Source organism: Chlorocebus sabaeus, chromosome 22 (genome assembly GCF_047675955.1).
Source record: "Chlorocebus sabaeus isolate Y175 chromosome 22, mChlSab1.0.hap1, whole genome shotgun sequence".
Classification (NCBI taxonomy): Eukaryota; Metazoa; Chordata; class Mammalia; order Primates; family Cercopithecidae; genus Chlorocebus; species Chlorocebus sabaeus.
Genome location: NC_132925.1, coordinates 26888620 through 26901221, shown reverse-complemented (window position 1 = coordinate 26901221; position 12602 = coordinate 26888620). Strand labels below are relative to the sequence as shown.

The following is a 12602-nucleotide window of genomic DNA, read 5'->3' as shown; positions in this document are numbered from 1 at the left end:
GTTATTTGCCACTTTTAAGAAGGATGGTCTTCCTCCCTCCAGTTTCCAGTAAGACATTCCATTTTTCTGCCCAAGACCTCGTTGAAATGGCCTTTATCATTCTTATTTCTACCAGCATTCTGATTGCAACTATTTACATCTCTAAGAAGAGTGTAACTCTCCCTACAGTTCTTCTCTTTTTATCCTTCAGCAGAATTTCCATTAACGCTGTGCTCATGACAGTCTAGGCTGTTTTTAGCAACCTCCAAATTCTCCCAGACTTTATCCATTACCTAGTGCAAAGTTGCTTTCACATTTTTAGGTATTTGTTGTAACAACATCCCTGTTTGTTAGCACCACTTTCTCTCTTAGTTCATTCGTGGTGCTGTAACCAAATACCCAAGACTGGGTAATTTATAAACAATAGAAATTATTTTCTCACAGTCCTGGAGGCGGAAATTCATAATCAAGGTGTCAACAGGTTCAGTGTCTGGCAAAGGCCTGCTCGTCATAGATCAGGATGTCTAGGTGTCCTCACATAGGAGAAGGGATAGAAGGGCAAAAGGAGGACTGCATTCTCACATGAGAGAAGAGTGAAAGAGGTAAACTTGCCCCCTCAAGTTCTTTTAAAAAGCACTAATCAGTTTATGAGGGTGGAGCTCTCATGGGCAAGACTCAAACAAAATCATAGATGAAACAGGAGACGTTAAAATAAATATCACAGAGTTTAGAAAGATGAAAAGATATGTTTATGAAAGATTTTATGCCGACAATTTGAATAATTTGGAAGAAATAGATCATTCCTAGAAACATACAATCTATCAAGACTGAATCATGAAGAAACAGAAAAATCTCACTAGAAGTGTAACTAGTAAGGAGATTGTACTGGTAATCAAAAATCTCCCAACAAAGCAAAGCCCAAGATCAGCTGGCTTCCCCAAGGAATATCAAACGTTAAAAAAAAAAAAAAAAACTTGAAGTGGAGAGAACACTTTCAAACCTATTTTATGAGTCTAGCTTTGGCCTGATAACCAAGTCAGAAAAGATACTACAAGAAAATAAAACTTCAGGACAATATTACTGATGAATATAGATGGCAATATCCTCACCAAAACATTAGAAAACAAAATTTAACAGCACATTACAATAATTGTACTTTACAACCAAGTGGGATTTATCCCTGGGATGCAAAGATGTTTCAACATATGAAAATTAATTAGTGTGATGTACCACGTTAACAAAATGAGGATGAAAATCACTTGATGATCTCTATAGATGCAGAAAGAGCATTTGACAAAATTTGACATCCTTTCATGATGAAAATACTCAAAAAAATAGGAATAGAAGAAAAGTACCTCAACATAAGATGAGTCATGTGTGAAATGTCCATAGCTAACATCATACTGAATAGTAAAAAAATGGAAAACTTTTTTTCTAAGATCATGAAAAAGAAAAAAATGCCCTTTTACCACTTTTATTCAACGTAGTTCTAGAAGTACTAGCCAGAGCAACTAGGCAAGAAAACATAAAAACATAAAAAGAATGGAAGACGTAATATCTCTGTTTATAGATGACATCATCATATACATAGAAGACATCATCATATACATAGAAAATCCCAGATTCCACAAAAAGCCTGTTAGTACTAATAAGTAAATTCAGCAAAGTTTTGGGATCCAAAATAAACAAAAAATCAGTTGTGCCTCTATACTTTAAGAAAAAAACAATCTAAAAAGGAAATCAATAAAGCAGTCACATTTCCAATAGCATCAAAAATAATAAAATACTTAAAAATAAATTTTTTGAAGGAAATGAAAAATTTGGACACTGAAATCTACAAAACAGTGCTGAATGAGATTACAGAACACAAATAAATGAAAAGACATCCATGTTTGTGGATTGGAAGAACTAATATTGCCCAAGTATCCATACTACCTAAAATGGTCTATAGATTAACAAAATCTCTACCAAAATCTCACTAATATTTTTTTCAAAAATGTAAAAAAATCCTAAAATTTATGTGGAACCACAAAGGAACTTAAATAAATAAAACAGTCTTGATAAAAAAGCTGAAGCTGATGACCTCACATACTCTAATTTTAAAACATATTATAAAGCTACAGTAATCAATATGATATGGTACTGGAATAAATTCAGACCTATAGACCAAAGCAACAAAATAAAAGAGCCCAGAAATAAACCCATAAATAAACCCATGTATATGTGGTCAAAGAATCTTCTGCAAGGGTGCCATAGAGAAAAGATAGTATTGCAAAATGATACCAATAAAACTGGATATGCACATGTAAAAGAATGAAATTGGACCCTTATCTTGCACCATTCACAAAAATCAACTCAAAATGGATTAAAGACTTAAATGTGAAATCTAAAACTATAAAATTTCTAGAAGAAAACATAGGGGAAAACTTAGTAACATTAGCCTTGGCAATTATTTCTTAGATCTGACACAAAAAGCTTAGGCAACAAAACACAAGTGGGCAAGTGAGAGTATGTCAAGCTACATCAAAGCTTTTGCACAGAAAAGGAAAAAAAATAATCAGATTGAAAAGTCAGCCTATGAAATGGTAGAAAATATTTGCAAAACCATGAACAGAATGAAGAATCTGTTATATCTGATATGGGGTTAAAATCCAACATATATAAGGAATTCCTACAACTCAACAGTAAAAGAACCTCCCCCCTGCCAAACACACACACACAGACACACACACACACACACTAAAGTAGGTCAAGATCTTTGACACACAAGTGGCCAAGAAGTATATGAAAACATGTTCAACACCATTAATCATCAGGGAAACATAAATCAAAACCACATTTAGATATCACTTGTACCTGTTAAAGTGAACATGACAAGAAAAATTGAAAATAGGTGTTGGCAAGAAAGTGGAGAAGTTGGAATCCTTGTGCACTGTTGGTGGTAATGTGAAATCTTACAATCACTAAAGAAGCAGTGTGGAGGTTCCCAAAACAATTAAAAATAGTGTTATCATATAATTGAGCAATCCCACGTCATCTAAAGCAATTGGAAGCAGGATCTTAAAGAAATATCTATACTTCTGTGTTTATTACAGGATTGTTTACAATAGCCAACATCAATAGGTGAATGGAAAAATAAAATGACTCTTTTTTTTTTTTTAACTTAAAATAATGTCTGAGGGATTCATTCATGTTGTTGAGAGTCTCAGTAGGATTTTTTGTTGTTGCTGTTAAATTGCTGAGCAGTGTGAATATGATATAAACATAATTTGTTTTTCTACTATCCTCTAGATAGGCATTTGTGTTCTTTGCAGTTTTGGCTACTATGAATAAATCTGCTGTGTATATTTATGTACAATTCATTTCATGAGCATATGCTTTTAATTTTCTTGGATAAATGCCTAGGAATTGCTAAGGCATGGACAAACTATATGTTTAAATTTATAAAAAATGGACAATTTTCCAAAGTGGTTGTACCATTTTTTACTCCCACTCACAAATTTTGAGAGTTTTATTCTACATCCTTGTGAATATTTGTTGTTGTCACTCTTTTATTTATTTATTTATTTTTATTTTTTGAGACAGAGTCTTGCTCTGTCACCCAGGCTGGAGTGCAGTGGTGTGATCTCAGCTCACTGCAAGCTCCACCTGCCGGGTTTACACCATTCTCCTGCCTCAGCCTCCTGAGTAGCTGGGACTACAGGGGCCCGCCATCACACCTGGCTAATTTTTTATATTTTTAGTAGAGACAGGGGCTTCACCATGTTATCCAGGATGGTCTCGATCTCCCGACCTCGTAATCCTCCCACCTCGGCCTCCTAAAGTCCTGGGATTACAGGCATGAGCCACCATGCCGTGCCTTGTTGTCGCTCTTTTAAAAAATGTTTTGTTTAGCAATTCCTGGATGACTACTGAGAATTACCATTTTTAATGTGCTTATTTGCCGTTCCTATATCTTTTGTAAAATGCCTTTCAAGTTAATTTCTTTTTCATTTTCCATTTGGTTGATATTTTTCCTATTGATTTTTGGAAGTGTTCTGTATATTCTAGATATTAGTCCTTTGTCAGATACTTATTACAAGTATTTTCTTCCAATCCTTGGTTTGCTTATATATTTTAACATGTTTTAAAATAATATGTCAAGTATTTTATTTAACATATAAATGAGGTAACTGGTAAGATTTTTTTTTTTTTTTTGAGATGGAGTCTTGCTCTGTCTCCAGGTTGGAGTGCAATGGCACAATTTCGTCTCACTGCAACCTCTGCCTCCTGGGTTCAAGCGATCCTTTGGCCTCAGCCTCCCGAGTAGCTGGGACTACAGGTGAGTGCCACCATGCTCAGCTAATTCTTGGTTTTTCAGTGGAGACAGGGTTTCACCATGTTGGTCTTGATCTCCTGACCTCGTGATCCACCTGCCTCGGCCTTCCAAAGTGCTGTGATTACAGGCGTGAGCCACCTCAGCCGGCCACTGGTGAGAATTTTTAACTGGTTCATATGAAATTTTGGATTAGTCATTCTGCAGGGGATTGATTTCAGCACTCCTTGTGGATTCCAGAATCCATGGATGCTCAAGTCCATTGTACAAAATGGTGTATTTGTGTATAACCTGCATGCATCCTTCCATATACTTTAAATCATATTTACATTACTTATAATACCCAAAACAATGTAGATGCTCTACAAATAGTTGTTATACTATATTTTTAAATGAAATATGTATTATTTTATGGTTGTATTACTTTTTATTTTAAAAATATTTTCTATTTGTAGTTGGTTGAATCCACTGATATGGAACCTGTAGATACAGAGAACTAATTGTGTAGAGGTTTATATTCTCTACTGAACAAAATTCATTTTCATTATTATGAACCAAGATCATTTTATTGCTAAGAATTATTTTAAAGGCTATTGGTTTTCTACAAGTTAATCACTACCTCTGTGGAGTTACATAATTACCCAGTCAATAGAAAGATGAGAGTTTCATGCCCCTGTAGAGTCAAATAATTTTTAGGGGGTCTACTAGGCAATGCCTAGTACTCCATTAAAAAAATCCCTGGCACAATCTTTGGTCTAGTTTCAAGTCTTGGACATTTTCTTTCCAGCAGTATTTCCCTCTCTAATCCCCTATGACCATCAATAATCTTTAAAGATTATTATTTTTTCTCTTTTATTTTTAGTTTATGTATAATAATTATACCTATTTGTAGGATTCAGAGTGATATTTTGATACTTTTATACATCATGTAATTATCAAAGAGGGTAATTAGCATATTCAACCCCTCAAACATTTACTATGTGTTGGTGTTGTGAACATTCAAAATCCTCTCAATCTAGCTTTTTGAAAATATGTAATAAATTATTATTAACCATATGTACTGTACAGTGCTCCAGAGCACCAGACTCATTTTTTTATCTAGCTGTAATTTGGTATCTTTTAAACAATCTCTCCCCATTCTCTCCTCCTCCTTACCCTTCCCAGCCTCTAATACTCAGTTGTACTCTATACTTCCATAGACTCAAAACAGTTTTCTTGTTTTCACATATGAGTGAGAACATGTGGTATTTATCTCTCTGTGCCTGACATACTTTGCTTATCATAATGTTCATCAGGCTTACCCGTGTTGCCACACTTGACAGGATTTTATTCTTTTTTATGGCTCAACAGTATTCCATTGTGTATATATGCCACACTTTGTTTATCCATTCATCCATCAATGAACATTTAGGTTGATTGCATATCTTAGCTATTATGTATATTAAGTACTGCAATAAACATGGCGTTGCAGATATCCCTCTGAGATACTGATGTATTTTCCTTTGAATAAATATCCAGAAGTGGGATTGCTGGATCATATGGTAGTTACATTTTCAGTTTTTTGAGAAACTACCATACTGTTTTCCACAATGCTGTATAAATTTACATTTCCACCAACAGTGTATGAGCTCCATTTTCTATGCATTCTCACCAGCATTTGTTATTTTCTATCTTTTTGTTAATAGCTATTCTAACTGGGGTGAGATGATATTGAGCCTGGAAGACATTATGTTTAGCAAAGTATGTCAGGCACAGAGAGATAAATACCATCTATTCTCACTCATACGTGAAAACAAGAAAACTATTGATTTACTTTTCCCTGAAAATGACGTTGAGCATTTTTTTTATGTTTGTTGGTTATTTGTATGTTTTCTTTTGAGAAATGTCTATTCAGTTCCTTTGCCCACTTTTTAAAGTGACTTTTTATTTTTATTTATTGCTATTGAGTTGTTTGGGTTCCTTGTATATTCTGGATATTAGTCCCTTGTCAGATGAATAATTTGCAAATATTTATTCCCATTGTATAGATTGTCTTTTCACTTTATTGATTGTTTCCTTTGTTGTGCAGAAGATTTTCAATTTAATACAGTCCTATTTAACTATTTTTGTTTTTGTTGTCTGTACTTTTAAAGTCTTAGGCATAAAATCTTTGCCTAATGTCCTGAAGTGTTTTTTCTGTTTTTTTTTTCTCTAGTAGTTTCATAGTTTTGTGTTTTGTGTTTAAGTGTTTAATCTATTTTTAGTTGATTTTTGTACATATTGAAAGATAGGGATCTAGTTTTATTCTTCTGCATATGGATATCCAGTTTTCCCCATACCATTTGTTAAAGAAAATGTCCTTTCCCCAGTGTGTGTTCTTGGTTCATTTGTCAAAAATCAGTTGACTGTAAACATGTGGATTTATTTCTGGGTTCTTTATTCTGTTCCATTGTTCTGTGTGCCTATTTAAATACCAAGACCATGTTATTCTGGTTCAGCTTTTTTCTCTTGCTCAATATTGCTTTCACTATTCAGAGTCCTTTGAGGTTCCACACAAATTTTAGGATTGTTCTTTCTATTATCATGAAGAATGTCATTGATATTTTGATAGGGATTGCACTGAATCTGAACATTGCTTTAGACAGTATGGTCATTTTTAACAATATTAATTCTATGAATCCATGAGCATAGGATGTCTTTCCATTTGTTTGTGCCCTCGTTTTTTTTTCATCAGTGTTTTGTAGTTTTCATTATAGAGGTCTTTCATCTCTTGGTTAAATTTATTTTTAGGTATTTTGGGTAGATATTGTAAAGGCAATTGCCTTCTTAATTTCTTTTTCAGTTACTTATTGGTGTATAAAAATTCTACTGATTTTTGCATGTTGATTTTGTAGACTGCAACTTTACTGAACTTGTTTATCAGTTCTGAGAGGGTTTTGGCAAAAGTCTCTAGACTTTTCTACATATAAGATCATGTTGTCTGCAAAGAGGGATAATTTAACTTCCTCTTTTTTCAATTTGGTTGACTTTTATTTCTTTATCTTGCCTAATTGTTCAGGCTGCCAGTATTGGAATATATTGAGTAAGAGTGGTAAAGTGGGCATCTTTGCCTTGTTCAGGTTCTCAGAGGAAAGACTTTCAGCTCTTCACCATCGAGTATGTTAGCTATTTACTTGTCTTATATGGCTCATATTATGTAGACATATGTTCCTTCCATGCCTAATTTGTTGAGTGTTTTTATCATGAAGAGATGTTGAATTTTGTCACATTCCTTTTCTGCATCTATTGAGCTGATCATATGGATTTTGTCCATTCTGTTGAAGTGATGTATCACATTTATCAATTTACATATGCTGAACTCTTCTTGCATACTGAGATAAATTCCACTTGTTCATTTTGTGTAATTCTTTTAATATGCTGTTAATTTGATTTGCTAGTCTTTTGGTGAGGATATTTGCATCTATATACATTAGGGATATTGCTCTGTACTTTCCTCTTTTCTGGTTTTGGTATCATGGCAATGTTGGCTTGTAGAATGAGTTAGGAAGAATTCTATTCTCTTCCATTTTTGGAAATAGTATGAGAATTGGTGTCCTTTAAAAGTCTGGTAGAATTCAGTGGTAAAGCCATCTAATCCTGAGCTTTTCTTTGTTGGGAGACTTTCTAGTACAGATTCAATCTTGTTACTCATTACTAATCTGTTCTGATTTTCTATTTCTTTCTGGTTCAATATTGGGAAGTTGCATATGTCCAGAAATTTATCCATTCCTTCCAGGTTTTAAAATATTTAGCTTGTAGTTGTTTGTAATAGTTTTTAATGATGCTTTAAATTTCCATAGTATCAGTCATAATGTCTCCTTTTTTATTTCACTTATTTGGATTCTCTCTCTTTTTTCTTGGTTAATCTAGCTAGTGGTTTATCAATTTTGTCTATCTTTTCAAAATACAACTTTTCTATTTGTTAATCATTTGTATTGTATTTCTTTGTCTCTATTTCATTTACTTCTCCTCCTATCTTTATTGTTTTCTTCCTTCTACTTTCAGTTTGGTTTGTTCTTGCTTGTCTAGTTCCTTGAGGTGAATTTTTAGGTTTTTTATTTGAAATCTTTCCACTTTCTAATGTATGTATTTATTGCTATAAACTTCCCTCCTTGTGCTACTATTGCTATAACCCATACGTTTTGGTATATTGTGTTTTCATTTTCATTTATGTCAAGAAATTTTAAAAATTTAAATTTGTTCTTAATTTCTTTATTGACCCAAAGGTTGGTCAGGAGCATGTTGTACAATATCCATGTATCTGTACAGTTTCCAAAGTTCCTCTTGTTGTTGATTTCTAATTTTATTCTATTGTGATTTGAAAAGACTTGACTTGCTTTCAGTTGTTAAAAATTTGTTGAGACTTGCTTTGTAACCTAACATATGGTCTATCTTGGAGAATGTTCCATGTGCTGATGAGAAAAATGTGTATTCTGCAGCTGCTGGATGAAATTTTCTATAAATGTCTTTTAGATCCATTTGGTCTAAAGTACAGTTTAAATCCAATGTTTCTTCATTGATATTTTTGTCTAGATGTTGAAGTTCTCAACTGTTGTTTTAGTAGGATCTCTCTCTCTTTAGCTCTAAGAATATTTACTTTATATATCTGGATGGTCTCGTGTTGGGTGAATATATATCTTTATAATTGTTGCATCCTTCCACTGAATTGATACCTTTGTCATTAAATAATGACCTTCTTTGTCTCTTTTTATGTTTTTGCCAAAGGGGATATGCACATTAGCCCTGCCTCTTATCTGCGATCTTCTTCAAGTGCATTTTGTGTGTTTTCATGAGAGTAGATATTCGTTTTTGCTTTTAGGTATAGGACTCAAGCATTTCTTTTCTTTTCTTTTCTTTTTTTTTTTGATACAGAGGACTGGAGTGCAGTGGCCCGATCTCGGCTTTCTCACTGCAAACTCCACCTCCCGGGTTCATGCCATTCTCCTATCTCAGCCTCTCAAGTAGCTGGGACTACAGGCGCCTGCCCGGCTAATTTTTTGTATTTTTAGTAGAGACAGGGTTTCACCATGTTAGCCAGGATGGTCTTGATCTCCTGACCTCGTGATCCTCCCGCTTTGGCCTCCTAAAGTGCTGGGATTACAGGCGTGAGTCATCGCGCCTGGTCGGACTCAAGCATTTCTTATAGGGTTAGTCTAGCGGTAATAAAAAAATATGGAATGCTTTACAGATTTGCATGTTATCCACTCACAGGAGCTATGCAAATCATCTATCATTTTAATTTTAGTATATGTGCTGCCAAAGTGGTCACTAAAGCTTATTCTTGACCACACACAAAAAAGTCAAGTCCCAACAGATATTGCCAGATTACTTATTTAGGAACACTTGTGGTGTTAATTATATGTGTCTCATTGATTTTTTCCATAAATCTAGAGTTGTATAATATACAGTAACTACTAAGTCTAAAGGATTTATTTCAACCTGAAATATTTATAAGACTTCTTGGATTGGAATTTTTAAGTCCTTTATTAACTGCTAGCTGTGAACCGAGTATCCCCGGCCCAAAAAATTATACCTTGAAATCCTAACTCCACAAATAATGGTATTAGGTGAGGCCTGTGGGAGGTGACTGGGTCCTGATTAAGTCCTCATGAATGGGATTAGTGCCCTTATAAGGGTCTAAAGAGACCAGAGTTTTCCCTTCTGCCATGTAGTGAGACAACAAGAAGATGACTATCTATGAGCCAGCAAGCATGTCCTCACCTGACAACAAATCTTCTAGCACCCTGATTTTGGACTTCTCAGCCTACAGAACTGTGAGAAATAAATTTCTGTTATTTATAAGCTACCTGATTTATGGTCTGTTATTATAGCAATCTGAATGAACTAAGACGTTGCATTTCTATCTTGAAACTAGGAAGCAAAGCTCCAAAACTCTCTCTACCAGATTTTACCTCCACTATTTATAGATTGGATGAATTCCTTTTCCTAGCAATTCCCAAGTTTTGTTGTAGTTCCTGGTCTGCTGAGTAACCTTTTTACCACCTGGTAGACTGAGAACTTATGAACACAAGTACCAGGCCAATGTTCTTGAGAAGGTTTTGTAGGTACTGACTTTACATACGAAGTTGGAATTATTCCTCCTTAATATGGGGTTTACCATTTTTAATAAAAAAGAGTAATGCAAAATCAAACACTTATTGAATCTATGCAAATAATGAATGCTTCTGTGAATCATAAGGAGAGTATGTAAAGGTGTCTGCATTTCCAGGGGTCAGTGAGAATCAAAGTTCCTTTAAAAGTTTTCATTTTTGTTTACAAAAAATCTATTGTGGGTTAGATATATCTTAAAGAGAAGAAAAATTTTTCTCATATAGCCATAAAAATAAAACATAAATATTACCAAAATGTTTCAAATATTACATTTAAATTTCTCTCTTTAATTTATTCATTTCTATAAAATTAATTTTTGTTCCATTGCATCTTGAGTCAGTAGTTTACTTCATGACTGGAAAAGAATTCTTGAGACTCTCAGTCCACTGTTATCTAAAAGTAGTCTAAATAATGTCATCTTCTAAGTCTGAATTCAGGACTTTCTCCTTTGAAGTAAAATATTAGAATGATAAGTAAAATTATCTATTAAGATTTTATAGATCAAACTGGGCTCAGTGGCTCATGCCTGTAATCCCAGTAAATCGGGAGGGTGAGGTGAAAGTATCACTTGAGAAAAAAGTTTGAGAGCAGCCTTGGTAACATAGCTACGTCCAGTCTCTAAATAATAATAATAATAATAATAACAAAAAATTTAACTGGGTCTATTGGCATGCCCTTTTAGTCCCAGGTATTTGGGAGGCTGAGGTGGGAGGATCACTTGAGCCCAGGAGTTCAAGACTGCAGTGAGCCATGATCATGCCTCTGCACTCCAACCTGGGCAACAGAGTGAGACTCCAACTCAAAAAAAAATTTTACAGATCAATTTGAGGAAAATTGTATCTATAAATATTGAATCTTCTGATACATTATCATGCATATCTTTGTATTTATTTAGATTTTCTTTAAAGTATTTTTGGCAGTGTTTTGTAGTCTCAGTAAAAATATCTGGCATATCTTTTAATTTTTTTGGTATTTAATATTTTGGATACTTTATTAGTCCATTTATATACAGATATAAAGAACTGCACAAGAGTGAGTAATTTATAAAGGAAAGAAATTTAGTTGACTCACAGTTCAGCAGGGCTGAGGAGGTCTCTGGAAACTTACAATCATGGTGGAAGGTGAAGGGGAAGCAAGGCACCTTCTTCACAAGGCGACAGGAAGGAGAAGTGCTGAGCGAAGTGGGAAGAGCCCTTTATAAAACAATGAGGTCTCGTGACAATTCACTCACTATCATGAGAACAGCATGGAGGAAACCGCCCCCATGATGCAATTACTGCTACATGGTCTCTCCTTTGACATGCGGTGATTCTAGGGATTATGGGAATTATAATTCAAGATGAGATTTAGGTCGGGACAAAAAGCCTAACCATATCAGATACTAACTTTTATTTCTCAGAGAAAAGTGGAAAGTAGATAATTGAGAACTATAGATAATATAGAATAGAAAACTTTTAGCAGGACCAAACCTCATGAATAAAACCAAAACAACTTTTTGCAGCCACTCGTATTTCTTTACACCTTCTGTCTTGATGCTGCTGTAATGAATGGCAATAGACTGTGTGGCTTATAAACAATACAGGTTTATTTCCCACAGTTCGGGAGGCTGGAAGTCCGAGATCAGGGTGTCAGCATGATTGGGTTATGGTAAGAGCCCTCTTCCAGAACCCAATTTCTACTTAATTTCTCACATGGCAGAAAGGAACAAGATAATTCTGTGGGGGCTCTTTTATTACTTTTAATAGCAAAAACTGCAAGTACTTTTGCACCAACCTAATACTTCTCCACACAAATTCAGGGATTAGCTTATTCATAACTTTAATATTTTTAAGGTGAAATTTAGAAGAAGGATATTAGGGAAACAAACTACAGCCCCAATATCTGCAGTTGATATTGGGGCTAAACCTGATATTTTTCTTTTTAGTTTCCATTCTTCATTTCAAATTCACCTATCACATTGTTAGATCTCAGTAGCTTACTAACTGGTGTGACTCGATTCTTCCTTTCAGAGTGGTCTGAAACTTTGGTAATCATTTTCAGTCCAGGGCTCCTCCAAAGGTATATTTACAGCTACAGTGGGGCAAAGGAATATCAGTTGTCATACAAGAAGATTGCCTGGGTTCCACGTGTATTCGCCCCTGTCCCCATTATGCAAACCATCTCTACTTCCCCTGTTGTT

General features: G+C 34.5%; 1 long non-coding RNA gene and 1 other non-coding gene across 3 annotated transcripts in view; one reads left to right on the top strand and one right to left on the bottom strand.

Moving 5' to 3' along the window:
• Positions 1 to 12602, top strand: part of LOC140709815 (uncharacterized) — a 342945-nt gene that overhangs the window by 214511 nt on the left and 115832 nt on the right. Inside the window, exon 3 of one of the 2 annotated variants that reach the window (XR_012090526.1) lies at positions 4180 to 4300. The exons of the other annotated variant lie outside the window; for it this stretch is intronic. This is a non-coding gene — a long non-coding RNA (uncharacterized lncRNA). The remainder of the gene's footprint in view (positions 1 to 4179; positions 4301 to 12602) is intronic. 2 annotated transcript variants of the gene reach the window in all.
• On the bottom strand, positions 9479 to 9581 carry LOC119626030 (U6 spliceosomal RNA). Its single transcript, XR_005242229.1, has one exon. It is a non-coding gene; the product is annotated as a U6 spliceosomal RNA (small nuclear RNA).